We start from the raw sequence: 13,330 nt of genomic DNA on the forward strand, positions 1-13,330 counted from the left end.
CACGTCACTGTGACCTGGGCCACCTCACCTCCCTGGTCTCAGCCTCAGTGTCCTGTGTGAGCTGGAAGCACTGGACCTGTCCCACCCGTGCACGGAGCGGTGTGAGCCTGTCCTAAGCTGACAGGCAGAAAGGGGTGGGGCGCTCCTGGGGCATTGGCAGAGTATGACGGTGCATCAGTTTCCACATCTGTAAAGTGGGGTGAAGGTGGCACATCTCAGGGCTACGTAGGGGCTGCATGAGATGCTCAGGAATCCCACCATGCATGCAGGAAGTGTGAGACGGTCTCATCGTTGGTGTAAAAGGCAATTAGCAAACGATACGTTAATTACACCAGAAGTAGGACACAGTTATTAGCCAGCTCATGGTACTATACAACAAATAGTGCCCGTGTCCAGGGGTGAGCAGGGTAGGCCTGCTGGAGCAGGTGGTCCCTCAGGCCGGGGCGATGCTCAGAAAGCCAAACAGGACTCGGGACGTGACCGTCCTGGGAAGCAGCCAGGCAGGGTTTAATGCCATCCAGTGTTCCTGCTTGGACCCCTTCCCCTGCTCTGTGGAGATGGACAGCTATAACCTTGCATTCTTGATGTATATTGAGCCCTAGATGTCAAGGAGTCTGGTTTTCTGGTCGACCCCTCTGGCAGACTTCCCTGCTAGGAATGGTTTGCACTGCATGGCGGCTGTCTGTACCTTGCAGGAGGCTGTGCAGTGTCCCTGTCCTCTCACACTTAGGTGCCAGTAGTGTGACAGCCAAAAACGTCTTCAGACATTGCCAGTGCAGACAAGAGGGCCCTTTTTGTGTGGAAGAGCTGGGCAGGGGTGGGGGTAGGAGTGGAGGGTGCAGCAGGTAGAAGAACTGTGATCCTAACAGCTTGGTTCTCTTCAAAAGTCCCTACATGAGCTACACGCCTTCCTCACTCTTTACTCCAAGTCCACTCCAGTCACTTAGCCACTCATGTTCATGACCTACTCACTGATTCTCTGTTACAAACCAGACACCACAGTCAGCTCTGGGGTCACACTCAGCTGCAAGATGAGGCGTTCATGGTGAGCTAAAGGTTTTAAACACGTGATTCTGTTAGAGCCCAGGAAGCTGTGGGAGGAGCCTGAACCATGCACAGGAGACCAGCCTGGGGTGGGTCGGGGCAGGGATGACAGCCCACCTGTCAGGATTCAAGATGTAGTGCCACCTCCACTGCCTCTCCCGCCTGCCTCCACGTGAGGGCCTCCCGTCCCTGGAGGCCTGCCTGCTCTTGGGTTGCGCAGGCCGCTGGCTGTAGTGCTCAGTGAATAACAGCAGAGAGCAGCATGCGACCAGGCTGGGCAGAGGCTGAGGCGGCCCGTAAGCCAGCATGGCCAGCACAGCAGGCTTCCCAGCCCCGGCCAGCGGGAGTCCTGTTTCCCCGGCCTCACCTCAGAGAAGCCCTGCATCTGTTAAAATGGCCAGTGGGCCAAGGAGGACAGTGTCCCTGCCGCTCGCCTCCGCTGTCACCCCTGCCGGCCCAGCAGGGGCGCCATCTCTTCACCTCCTTCCAGAGTCTGAGGAATCGCTCCACCGTGGGCGTGTTTCAGACGAAGGGACAGGCGCTGCCCACAGGGCTGACCCAAGGGCCCACGCCCGTCTCCTTTCACAGCACATTTGGTAAAAGCCCCTGCCATGATCCTCAATGGGCATTATTCTAGCCCGCGTTTGGGATGGCAGGGGCTTGGCTGACGGGCACAGTGTCCTGGCTTCTCCCCTCTCAGTCCGTCAAAGCTCCCCTGTTCCCAGCTTCTCGGCAGCAAAAGAAGTAAATTGGGAAGATTTGTTCCAAAGAGGCGTCCATGGGATAGTAACTTCTCATTCTCTGCGGCTCCCACGCCCCCCGCCAGCAGCTCAGAAAAGCGAGCCTTTCCCTGCCGGTGGCCCAGGAAAGGGCGAGCTAAAGGAACTGTGTTTGCTCACATCACCAGGTTTTTTGCAGTGTTTCTCAATGTGCGGTCCAAGACCACCTGCACCAGAACCTTATAAAAATACAGATTTTTATACATGGCCGCGTCCACTAGAACTAAACACATCGTGTCCTGCTGCTCGTCAACCCCACTCATACGTATGAATGAGAGAACAGGAGCTGGACAGAACCTGGACACAAAAGAGCAGTCCCCTCTACACCAGGGGCAGGAGCCTTTTTTCTGCCAAGGGCCACTTGGGTAGTTATAACATCATTCACGGGCCATGCCACTTTATCCACTTAAAAACTAGCCTGCTGTCATTTTGAATTGAAGGTCAGAGAAGGAGCTTCACAGACAAGAAAAAGCTAATAGAGTTCATCACCACCAAACCAGTATTACATGAAATGTTGAAGGGCATTCTTTAAGAAGAGGAAGAAAAAAGAGATAAAGAATATGAACAATAAAATGGCAATAAATACATATCTACCAACAATTGAATCTAAAAATCAAAGTAAATGAACAAGGAATCTAATGAATAAAATAAACTGATGAATAAAATAGAACCAGAGGCATGGAAACATGGAACAGACTGATGGATCTCAGAGGGAAGGGGGGCGAGGGAGGGCAGGGAGAGATTAACCAAAGAGCTTATATACCTACTAGAGGCCTGGGGCGGGGGGGGGGGGGGGGGGGCATCCCTCAGCCCCGGCCTGCACCCTCTCACAGTCTGGGAGCCCTCAGGGCTGGGAGGCGATGCCCCATCACACTTCTGCTGCTGCCACTGCCAGCAGCGCAAGCCTCAGCCAGCTTTGGTTACCTGTGTCTCGGGCGGCCCTAGGCAGCTGGGCAGCCGCCATCCGAGGTTTGCCTGCACCTCGGGCCGGCCCGGGGAAGGTAGGCAGCTGAGAGGACTGGTCACCACCATCTTGTGGCTGTGGGTGCCGCCATCTTTGAGGGTATGGCAGTCAATTAGCATATTCTCTCCTTATTGGCTGTGGGCACCACAATCTTTGCAACAGCATGAGGGTCAATTAGCATACTCCCTCTTTATTAGATAGGACTAGAGGCCTGGTGCATGAAATTCATGCACAGGGGTGGGGGTAGAGGGATCCCTCACCCCGGCCTGCACCCTCTCCAATCTGGAACCTCTGGGGGATGTCCAACTGCCTCTCGCAATCCAGGACCTCTGGCTCCTAACTGCTCACCTGCCTGCCGGCCTGATCGCCCCTAACTGCTCTCCTACTGGCCTGATCACCCCTAACCGCCTCTGCCTTGCCCCACACCCAGGACCCAGGATTCCCTCCTCTGGTCAGTCACAGGCATCCAGGACCCAGGCCAGCTTTGCCCGGGCCAGCTGCAGAGGACTGTGGGCAGGTGGCTTTGCTGAGGCCACAGCCGCAGATGCCCAGGACCACGAGGTGGGCAGCTTGTCCCTTTCCTGGGCCACAGCCCCAGCCGCTGGCACCTGGGACCACAGGGCAGGCAGCTTGTCCCTCTCCAGGGCCACAGCCTGGCTGGTCCCCATTCCTCTCTTGCAAGCTCATTTGTGCCTGGATGGTCCCCATTTTTCTCTCATGAGCTCATTTATGCCTGACTGGTTCCCATTCCTCTTTCCCCAGTGTTGAGTGAGCCATTATGGCGTGAAGGCATGAGGATGTGATGACCATTTGCATATTAGCTCTTATATAGTATATGCATCACCTATGACACAGACAATAGGGTGATGAAAGCCTGGGTGGGGCGGGCACTGGGTGGAGAGGGGCTATGGGGGGAGAAAAGGACATCTTTAATACTCTCATCAATAAATATTTTTAAAAAATATCAGCCTGCTGTATTTGGTCAAGCATTTAATTAACTCACCCCTAATGCGTTGGCAGGGCCAGACCACAGGATTAAGGCCCTAGAACGGGACATTCCCAACCCCGCTTTATCTGAAGTTTACGAACAGGCTACGCTAACCGTGTGACAGAATAATGTCACCTGGCCTGGGGGTAGGAGTTCTGGCTTGAAAAGGGGCCTTTGGGGTGTTGGAACTGTTCTATATCCTGGTGTATTGGGATGATGCTCTAACCAACTGAGCTACCCGGCCAGGGCCAGGCTGTCCTATGTGTTCATCTGAATGGTTGCTACACAGGTATGTACACACGTGAAAAAATGCTTATATACAGATATATATATATATATATATATATATATATATATATATACCTACACATTAATATACCATATGGTAGGCATACCATATATGCACGGATATATACATATGCATTGAGTTCTATATTTACTAACTTTCTTTTGCTTAAGTTTTTTGTTTTGTTTTGTTTTTTTGTTTTGAAAGGAGAGCCGCCTGGTTATAACACCTGGGGCACATCACTTTTTATTTTTTTATTCTTTCTTTCTTTTAGAGAGAGAGAGAGTGGAAGAGAGAGGGAAAGACAGAGAGAAATATCGATGTGAGAGAAATACATTGATTGGTTGCCTCCTGCACATACCCAGACCAGGGCCCGGGGCAGGAGCCTGCAACCAAGGTACGTGCCCTTGACTGGAATCCAACCCGCAACCCTTCAGTCAGAAGGTGATGCTCTATCCACTGAGCCAAACCAGCGAGGGCTGTATTTATTAATTCCCCTACGTTTCACACACACACACACACACACACACACACACACACACACACTTCCCAGCTTCATGTCAGAGTCTCTGAGCTGGGGCCTGAAGTCTGCACGGTGCTCCCCTGATGGCGATGGTGTGCACTGAAGGCCACGTGGCAGGCTGTGTACACCGGGAGCGGTGCTTTTGTCATCTCCCAATCTCACCTCTGCAGTCACACCGGACCCCACTGCCCACCTGGGTAGAAGTATCACCAGGCTTTCATACGTCCGTCACTAGGGAACAAGATTGGTGTGAGATTTCTCACCTTTAAGCTGTCACACCTAAGACAGAAGCCACGCTCTCATGGAAGCACAGGCACCTCTTTCTTGCTTGTCTTTAAAAACTGAACAGGAAAACCAACTGTTTGCATCCTTTTAAGTCTTCGTGGAGAAAGACATATTTCTGTTCTTTATTTTTCATACATTCTGTTTTATTTTTTTCCATCATCATTCATCCCTTCGAGGCCCCCTTCCACCTCCATCCACCCCCTGCCCCCCACAATCACCACGCTGTTGTCCAGGTCCATGAGTTCTCTCTCTTTGTTCTTTTTTGCACAATCCCTCCACCTCCCCCAACCCTACCCTGCCACCCGAGCATGTTCCAAACTTACAGTCAGTCTGTAGGTGATTTTTTACTCTGTCCCCCACTTCTCCATGTGCTCCCTGACCCCCACCACACTCAGCGTAATTAACAAAAGGAAGAGGCAGGTGACGGTCGTCGAGTGTCGGGAAGGCACAGGGCTGCTGTGCTTGTGTGATCGCATTGGATCCTGAAAACAGATCAGTGAGCAGAGCCGAGGCTCGGAAGGACTCGGCAACTCCCCAAACATCCACAGCCTATAGGTGGGGTCGCTGACCCCAATGTGCCCAAGGGCACTGAAGAGCTGCCGAGGGCTCATTTTTGTTTAATTTACAGCCACAGAACTTATCGTTGGCATTCAAAGCCGCAGCAAACATCCCCTTAACGATCAGCCTTTACCCAACAAGTGGATTCGTTTATTTAAGCATCCTCCTAATATTTACTCAGTGTCCGTCTTTGCCAGTGCAAATGTCTTGCTGAACATGTTTTAAATCCACCATTGCACTTAGGATTATTGTTTGAGAAAAATCGTAATAAGCGGGGTAACTAGAATAAATGTACATTTTTAAGATGCCGGAAGTTTTGCCAAACTGTCCGAAAGCATCCTGTTAATCTGCATTCCTCTTAAAGGACTACACCTTGCCAAGGCTGGGTGTCATGACTCAAAAACCAATTCTGCCAGCAGGACACCCCAGTTCAATCTGCGTGAGTGAGGGGATCATTTTAGTGTATTTATTCTTTTTTTTTTAAGTATATATATTTTTTTGCTTTCAGAGAGGAAAGGAGAGGGAGAAAGAGAGATCAAAACATCAGTGATGAGAGTCATTGATCGGCTGCCTCCTGCATGCCCCCTACCAGGGACCTAGCCTGCAACCCAGCCATGTGCCCTTGACTGGAATCAAATCTGGGACCCTCCAGTCCATAGGCCAGTGATGGCGAACCTTTTGAGCTCGGCGTGTCAGCATTTTGAAAAACCCTAACTTAACTCTGGTGCCGTGTCACATACAGAAATTTTTTGATATTTGCAACCATAGTAAAACAAAGACTTATATTTTTGATATTTATTTTACATATTTAAATGCCATTTAACAAAGAAAAATCAAACAAAAAAATGAGTTTGCGTGTCACCTCCTAGGTTCGCCATCACTGCCATAGGCCAACGCCCTATCCACTGAGCCAAACCAGCTAGGGAAGTGTATTTATTATTTTCACTTCTTCTTGTATGAATTTCTTAGTCTTTGGTATGCGGTGGGAGCCCTTGATCTACATCTCAGCAAGCTGACACTTCCTCACGTTGGTTTAAGTATGTTTCACCGGTTTTTCTTAGTCTTCTCATTTTGGGTCTAGGCAACTACAGGAGGCAATCAATCAATGTGCCTCTCCCATATTGAAGCTTCTCTCTCCCTCTCTCTCTCTCTCTCTATCTCTCTCTCTCTCTCTCTCTCTCCTGAGTTTGTCTATCATGCCCTGACCAGGTAACTTCTTTCCTCTCTAAAAACCAATTTAAAAACCAATTTCAAAAATATATATCCTTGGGTGAGGATTTAAAAAAAAAAAAAGAGTTTGTCTGCCAAGGTAGTTACACAGGTGTTTATACAATCATTTGTTAAATTGTATATATATATATGATATAAAGATTATGTATCAGGTTATATATAGATTATGTATAATACATCTGTAAATATATTTTTGTAAAATATGATATATTTCTATCTATATATATAAAAGCCTAAGCAACCATCACAACCGAATGGATGACCGAACAGGCTGTGTGGGGCAACCAGGCCAGCAAGGGGGCAGTGAGGGGCAACCAGACTGGCGGGGGGGGGGGGCAGTTAGGGGCAATCATGCAGGCAGGCAGGTGAGCAGTTAGGAGCCAGTGGTCCTGGATTATGAGAGGGATGTCCGACTGCCAGTTTAGGCCTGATCCTGGGGATCAGATTGGAGAGGGTGCAGGCTGGGCTGAGGGCCCCCCCACCCCCTGCACGAATTTCATGCACTGGGCCTCTAGTAAGTATATAATATTGTGCAATATATCCTTATAATATATAATCCCTATTATAAAAACCCCGTGGCCATGATGCTGTCACACCATAACGACCAAACGCCAAAACCACCTGCTGAGCATCATATGATTTCTTCATGGGAACAAGTAAATGTTGCTCTGTTCAACTGTCATCTTCCAACGAAGGTCAATTTAAGTGCTCCTGAGAAGGAAAGGTTCGGTCAGGAAACTGTTCTTCTCTCCATCCACAACTGTCTTCAAGGTGGGCGGGGTCTTGACACTGGGGCCCACAGTACGCCAGGTCTGGGTCTGGCGCAATTTCGCGCGGTGGGCCTCTAGTAAATATATAAATATATATTTGTGTAAAATGGAATAGTTATATAATATATCACACAAGTATATATTTACATATTTTATTGCTATTTTAAAACCGACAGTATGTTTCACAATTTAAAATTTTTTAAAGCGTGAGGCCATGTGAGTGAGTCTGGAAATGAAGGTGCGGGGACAGCGAGCAGAAGGAACCTCATGCCCTCAGGGCGGAGCCCAGAGTGAGCCCTGCGGGGGACACAGTTCTAGGCTGACGGATGCCTGAACTGGCAGTCGCCGGGAACCCCGAGTCACTGGATGTGTTACACTCTGAAATCTTTGAAACTGTTGAGAGCTGACTTCAATGCCTACTTTTGATTTGAAAAAAGAAAGGAATTGTTTTACCTGTAACTAATTTGCAGAGTCGACGTTTTGGCGCTGTCTGCCCTGTGCACAGGCCGCTCCACGGCCACGCCTCCTTCCATCCCCTGGGAAAGCTGGCAGGCCTTGCCTTTCCTGCTGAATGGGGGTTTCATGGCTGTCTTCTTGTGGTGAAGGATCTCTTTCTTTTAAAGCATGATCCCGACTGACGCTGCTCTTTTCTGGGAAGGTGCCTGGTTTTGGATACGCCCCAAGTCTCAGTAAACTGCCACACTCGTTCTGAAAGAGGTATTGTTATTACTTAGGCTTCCTCGGTTCGCGGTGTGACATCTGGAAACCATGCGGCATCTGGAGCTTCCTCCTTCCCAGGGACCATCACTCTGACTTCCGTCTTCTGGATGCAAGATACTCACAGAGCTTTAACCTTGAGCGTGAGGTAAATCCCGGACTGTCGGCACCTGCCTCAGGCAGGCCCCCTAACCTCTCTGAGCCTCCATGTCCTTCCAGAGCCTGGGTCTGCCATCGAGTCTTCCTCGTCGGGTCACTGTGAAGATGAAACAACGCCTGCCTGTAGCAGCGTCCTCTCCCAGCTCAATCCATGTTAGAGAGAGCATGAGTATCACTAGAGTTCAACAGGGACTTAAAACAACAGGCAGGGACACCAGGCTGTTCATACCAGATGGGAGATGGGAACAGGCACCTATTGGCATGTGACACATGTCCGCTCACCTCCGGGGATTGTGCTGGGTGCTTTCCAAGCATTTTCTTCTCACCACCCCCACCCCCAGGCTGAGGGAGGCACAATGGCCATCCCAACACCCCATCCTCACCTGAAGGGAAGTGGGCCTCAAGCCCAGTCCATCCTGCAAAGCCCGTGCCCATCTCTGCTGGTCTGTCCTGGGGCAGGATGGGTCATGCATTCATTCATTCAGCCCAGCGGCTCTCAACCCTGGCCGCAGGCTAGGACCACCTGAGGATCTCCCACGATGCATCGCTGCCTGCGCTCTGCCTCACACCAAATGCACCCGCCTCTCCAAGGGTGGCTCTGGCACCCAGATCTTTTCAAGGCTCCCCACGTGACTGCTCTGACCAGGCTGAAGAGCCGCCGGTGGCCCCAGTGTGGCGCCTGCAGCATTGACACATCAGACAGTAATCTCGGAAGCCTGGCCTCACCTCCCGCTTTGTCATAAAGTACCTCATCGTCACTGCCTGTGATGGTTAGTTGTATGTGTCAGCTGGGCTGGGCCACAGGGCCTAGATATTTGGTCCAATGTTATTCTGGATGTTTTGGTGACGGTGTTTTGGAGATGAGATCAACATTTAAATCTGAGGCCTTTGAGGAACGCAGATGACCCTCCCAGTGTGGGTGGGCCTCAGCCGATCAGTTGATGGCCCAGATAGAGAAACGACTGACTAACTTTCCCTGATCTGGAAGGGATTTCTCAGCAGCCTTTGGACTCAGAGCCACTCTGCCCTGAGTCTTAGGCCTGCTGGCCCGCCCTGCAGATTTTGGACTTGTAATCTCCATGCACTGCATGAGCCAATTCCTTAAAATAAATTTCTTTTTATACACACACGCATCCTGTTCGTTCTGGTTTTCTGGAGAACCCTGACTCATACAGGGCCACAAGCAAAACTGGCCTCTTGTTGAACGTGGCCATACATAAACATCCAACTCACATTCTTCTATGGACAACCACGCCTGGAGAAGGAGGGGCTAGAAGCACGGGGTTCCCGGTCCAGGGCAGATTGCTACATGGCACTTGGTCTCACTGACACAGAAGCGCAGAGATGGAAAAACCATCTCCTGCAGTTATTCCATAACCAGGGACAGGACTCAGTGGGATGAATACCGTGGCTCCTGCCTAGGGCGATTCGGCATCCCAGGCGACAGTTGGCAACTATGGCAACAGGTGTCAGGCATTCGCCAGGAGGCATGTGTGGTCTGGTCAGGGCACAATAGACCAACTCCGGAGGCCTTGCCTCTGGCATCTAGCGGGTAGTGGCCAGGGATGCTCTAAACACCCTCTGAACTAAAGCACAGGCCAGCCCCTGTATCAGATACACCCGCCGAACGTGTAGCAGGTGCCAAGGTTGAGAAAGCCTGGGTTTGGATGGGGAAACACCTGCTAAGGAAATTAACTTAGGGAGGAGCGAGGAGCCTAAAAAGGCAGCAGGAGTCTGATAGACGGACTGGAAGAACAGGCTGGAGGAAAACATTGCCGAAAAGGCCAGGGAGCTCCGGGAAGTTCTTAAGAATCCAGCCGGTGGAACGTCACGGTGCCACGTGTGGCTTGAACTGTGCTCCTCCCACGGGGAGTCTGGCTCTCTGAGTCTTAGCGTGAGACCAGAGGTGGTGAGTAGCATCTTGTGTTTTTAATTTGGGGAGCAAGCTGTTCAACTCATGGTGGGGTGCTCTGTGCGGAAGCTAGGAGGGCAGAGGTCTGGTCCTCTCTCTGCTAACGATGGCCTTTGGTACCCTCGGTGGGAATGCGGGTGTGGGGAACTCTGGGGCAAACTCTCCCCAGCGAAGCAGAGTCATTACTCAAGCCCCGATCACTCTGCTTCTGGAGACAGGAGCCAGCGGAACGCACGCTCCCAGGCGCCGAGGGGACAGGGCAGGTATGAGGGCGCTCCTGCAGGGCGGCCGGGCTGCGGAGGGTCTGGGTCTCCATCCTGGTGGAACGCTCCCTATGGGTCGCAATAAACAGATGTTTGTGAGGTTAAGTAACGTGGTCAGGGTCATTCTGCTTGTTCAGGGCGAGGCCGCAGGCCAGCTTCGGCTCCGCTGAACGCCTACGTCAGCGTGTCGTCCACGAGGCGCCCCCTTTATAATGAGAAGAGGGTGAGCGGGAGAGAACCCTTTCCATCACATTGACGAGCCTTCCATTGCGTGTCCCTTCCTTCTTCCTTCGTAGAGAAGAGCAACAGGACAGGCAGGCGCTACTGAAAAAGGTTAGCGGGCGTGGCCCGCGGAGTCAGCTTGACCTTCTAGAATTCTGACTTTAGTGAAGGTCTCACCTGGCCCCCATGATGCATGCTGCCCATAACAAAACTTATTTTTTTAAAAAAAAATATATTTTTATTTTAACTTCAGAGACGAAGGGAGGGGGAAGGAGATAGAAACACCATCGATGAGAGAGAATCATGGATCGGCTGCCTCCTGCACGCCTCCTAGTGGGGATCGAGCCAGTGACCCAGGCATGTGCCCTTGACCAGAATCAAACCCTTTGGTCCGCAGGCCGACGCTCTATCCACTGAGCCAAACCGGCCAGGGCAACAAAACTTCTTAAAGAAAAAGAGCAGCTAACCTATGTGAAGCCACTGCCAGGCATGGTCTGAGAACTTCTCATGTCAGTGTTAGTAAACAGCCCTCGGGACGGCCCTGTGAAGCAGGGAGGGTGTTTAAGTCTCCACGCCCCAAAGGAAGGGTGAACAAGCCGGAGAGGGGAAGCGACTGGCCCAAGGTCATGCAGCTGGCAGCTGGCGTCGGAGCCCAGGCCGTGTGCGTGTGCGTGTGCGTGTCTTTATCCATGGGAGCTATAGGGGGCTTGGCCTGACTCCTGCTCTGCTCCCTGCTAACCACATTATGGATGACCTTGGCCTCAGTTGTTTTCATTGTGAAAACATGGATAAAGATGGTGTTTCCTCCTGGTGTTGGGAGGGGTAACATCTGCACAGTAATCAAAGTTTCCTCATCGCTGAATTGCTCACCTGCTCCCTTAGGGATCAATGCTAGGTGCCCAGACGCCCCTGGGGCGCTGTGTTTGGCACATGGTCAGAGTGACCCCAAGGAGGGGCTGTTGGCTGGGGATTCGGGGTGGGGGGGGGTGACTGCATTGAAGAGGAAAGAGGAGGGCTAAGACCCCGGGCTCCGGCAGGAGGACAAAGTGAGCTCAGCCAGCTGACCAGGGGCCTGGAAGACCCAGCCAGGCGCCTTCACAGGTAGAGGAAAGGGGAGGATCTGGGGGCTCGAATTGGGGAAGGAAAGACACAGGAGAGACCCCAGGCTTGGAACCAGACAGCTCTGAGTTCAAATCTCACCTCATCTCCGTCCTTGCAGTGTGACCTTGACACAGTCCTCACACTGCCCTCTCTCAGCCATGGGCTCTCCGTGTCCCTGTGGCTGAGGACCTGGTGAGAGGAACTGGGTTTTATCTCTGTGGTCATTTTTTTAAAAAAATAAATAAAGCCATATTTTTCTTAACTGACTTTTCTGAGACCAAAATAGGTTTCTCTAATGAACTGTTAAAAATAAGAATTGGAAGAGAATGACATCAGATGAGAGAGGCGAAGGCACACACGTTATTTCTTTGTTTCTCTGCGCTCGCCTGTCTCCAGCAGACAGCCAGGGCCGGCACGTGACGGGGGAGCCTGCCACGGGGCCTAGAAATAGAACCACTGCTCTCTGGGGCCCTGGGCACCTCCCCCCCGCCTCCCCACCCCTCCAGAGGCAGCCAGTCTTTCAGTTTTAAACATGAACGTTCAAATGCGGGGGGGGGGGGGGTGGCAAGGGACGGGGTGGGGGAAAGGAAAAGCGGTGACCTGAAGCATTGCGGGAGAGAGGGTGGCCTGGGACGGGCGTCGTTAATGACAGGTGTCAGGCATTCGCCAGGTGGCTGAAGGGGCGCGGAGTGGACGCGCGTGGATTAGTCAGGACCGACCCCTGGCCGAGGCCCTGGCTCTGCCCCTGTTTGCAGGGTGAGTGTGCGCAGCCAGTGACCTGCAGCCGCGCGTCTGAGCAGGCCCTGGCATAAGGGTCAAAGGTCGTCTCAACCTGGCGGGCCTCTCCTTCCCGCGCCCTCTGGCACTGCGCCAGCCCATGTTTTGGAAACATGGGTGAAGTGCTCGGCCAGAACTGTCCGTGTCTGGGTCCCCGTGAGAACCTGCCGGGTGCGGTCAGCCTGGCATCACCCATGTTTCCCTGAGCGCCTGCTATGAGGCAGACACCCCGCCGGCTGCTGGGGGTACCTCCGAGCGAGGCAGACAGCCCCTGCTCGGGAAGACAGCCGGCACCAGTCCACAGGCAGGAGGCGGTCAGGGGTGGCAGGGACCGGGAAGGACAAACACCAGGCGCGGATGGAAAGGAGGACAGGACAGAGTGTCCTCCAAGCAGCGGGAAGCCACCTACTGATGGCCCCGCAGGAGAGGAGCCGAGAGCACTGCCCTTGCGGCCGAGCCCGCCTCAGCCGTTGCCTGTGGACTTCACGATCTCTTTACATGCTTTCTCAGCACTGTGTGTTCCCTTTAAAAAATTTATCACCAGGCCTCGAAGTTACCGCCCGGGCCTGTCTCCCTGGTTAGACTGTAACCTCTGTGATAAGGGACTGGTTCCTCTTTCTTGTATCGTCCACTCAGCTCACGTTTATGGGGTGCTTCCTGTGTGCCCGATACCGAGATGAGCCCCTGGACAAAGAGTGGGCACTCGGTACATGCCTTCTTTTTTTCGATTGAGAAGTAATTGACATAGAACA

This window comes from Myotis nattereri (genome assembly GCF_964212035.1).
Source record: "Myotis nattereri genome assembly, chromosome: 1".
Taxonomy (NCBI): domain Eukaryota; kingdom Metazoa; phylum Chordata; class Mammalia; order Chiroptera; family Vespertilionidae; genus Myotis; species Myotis nattereri.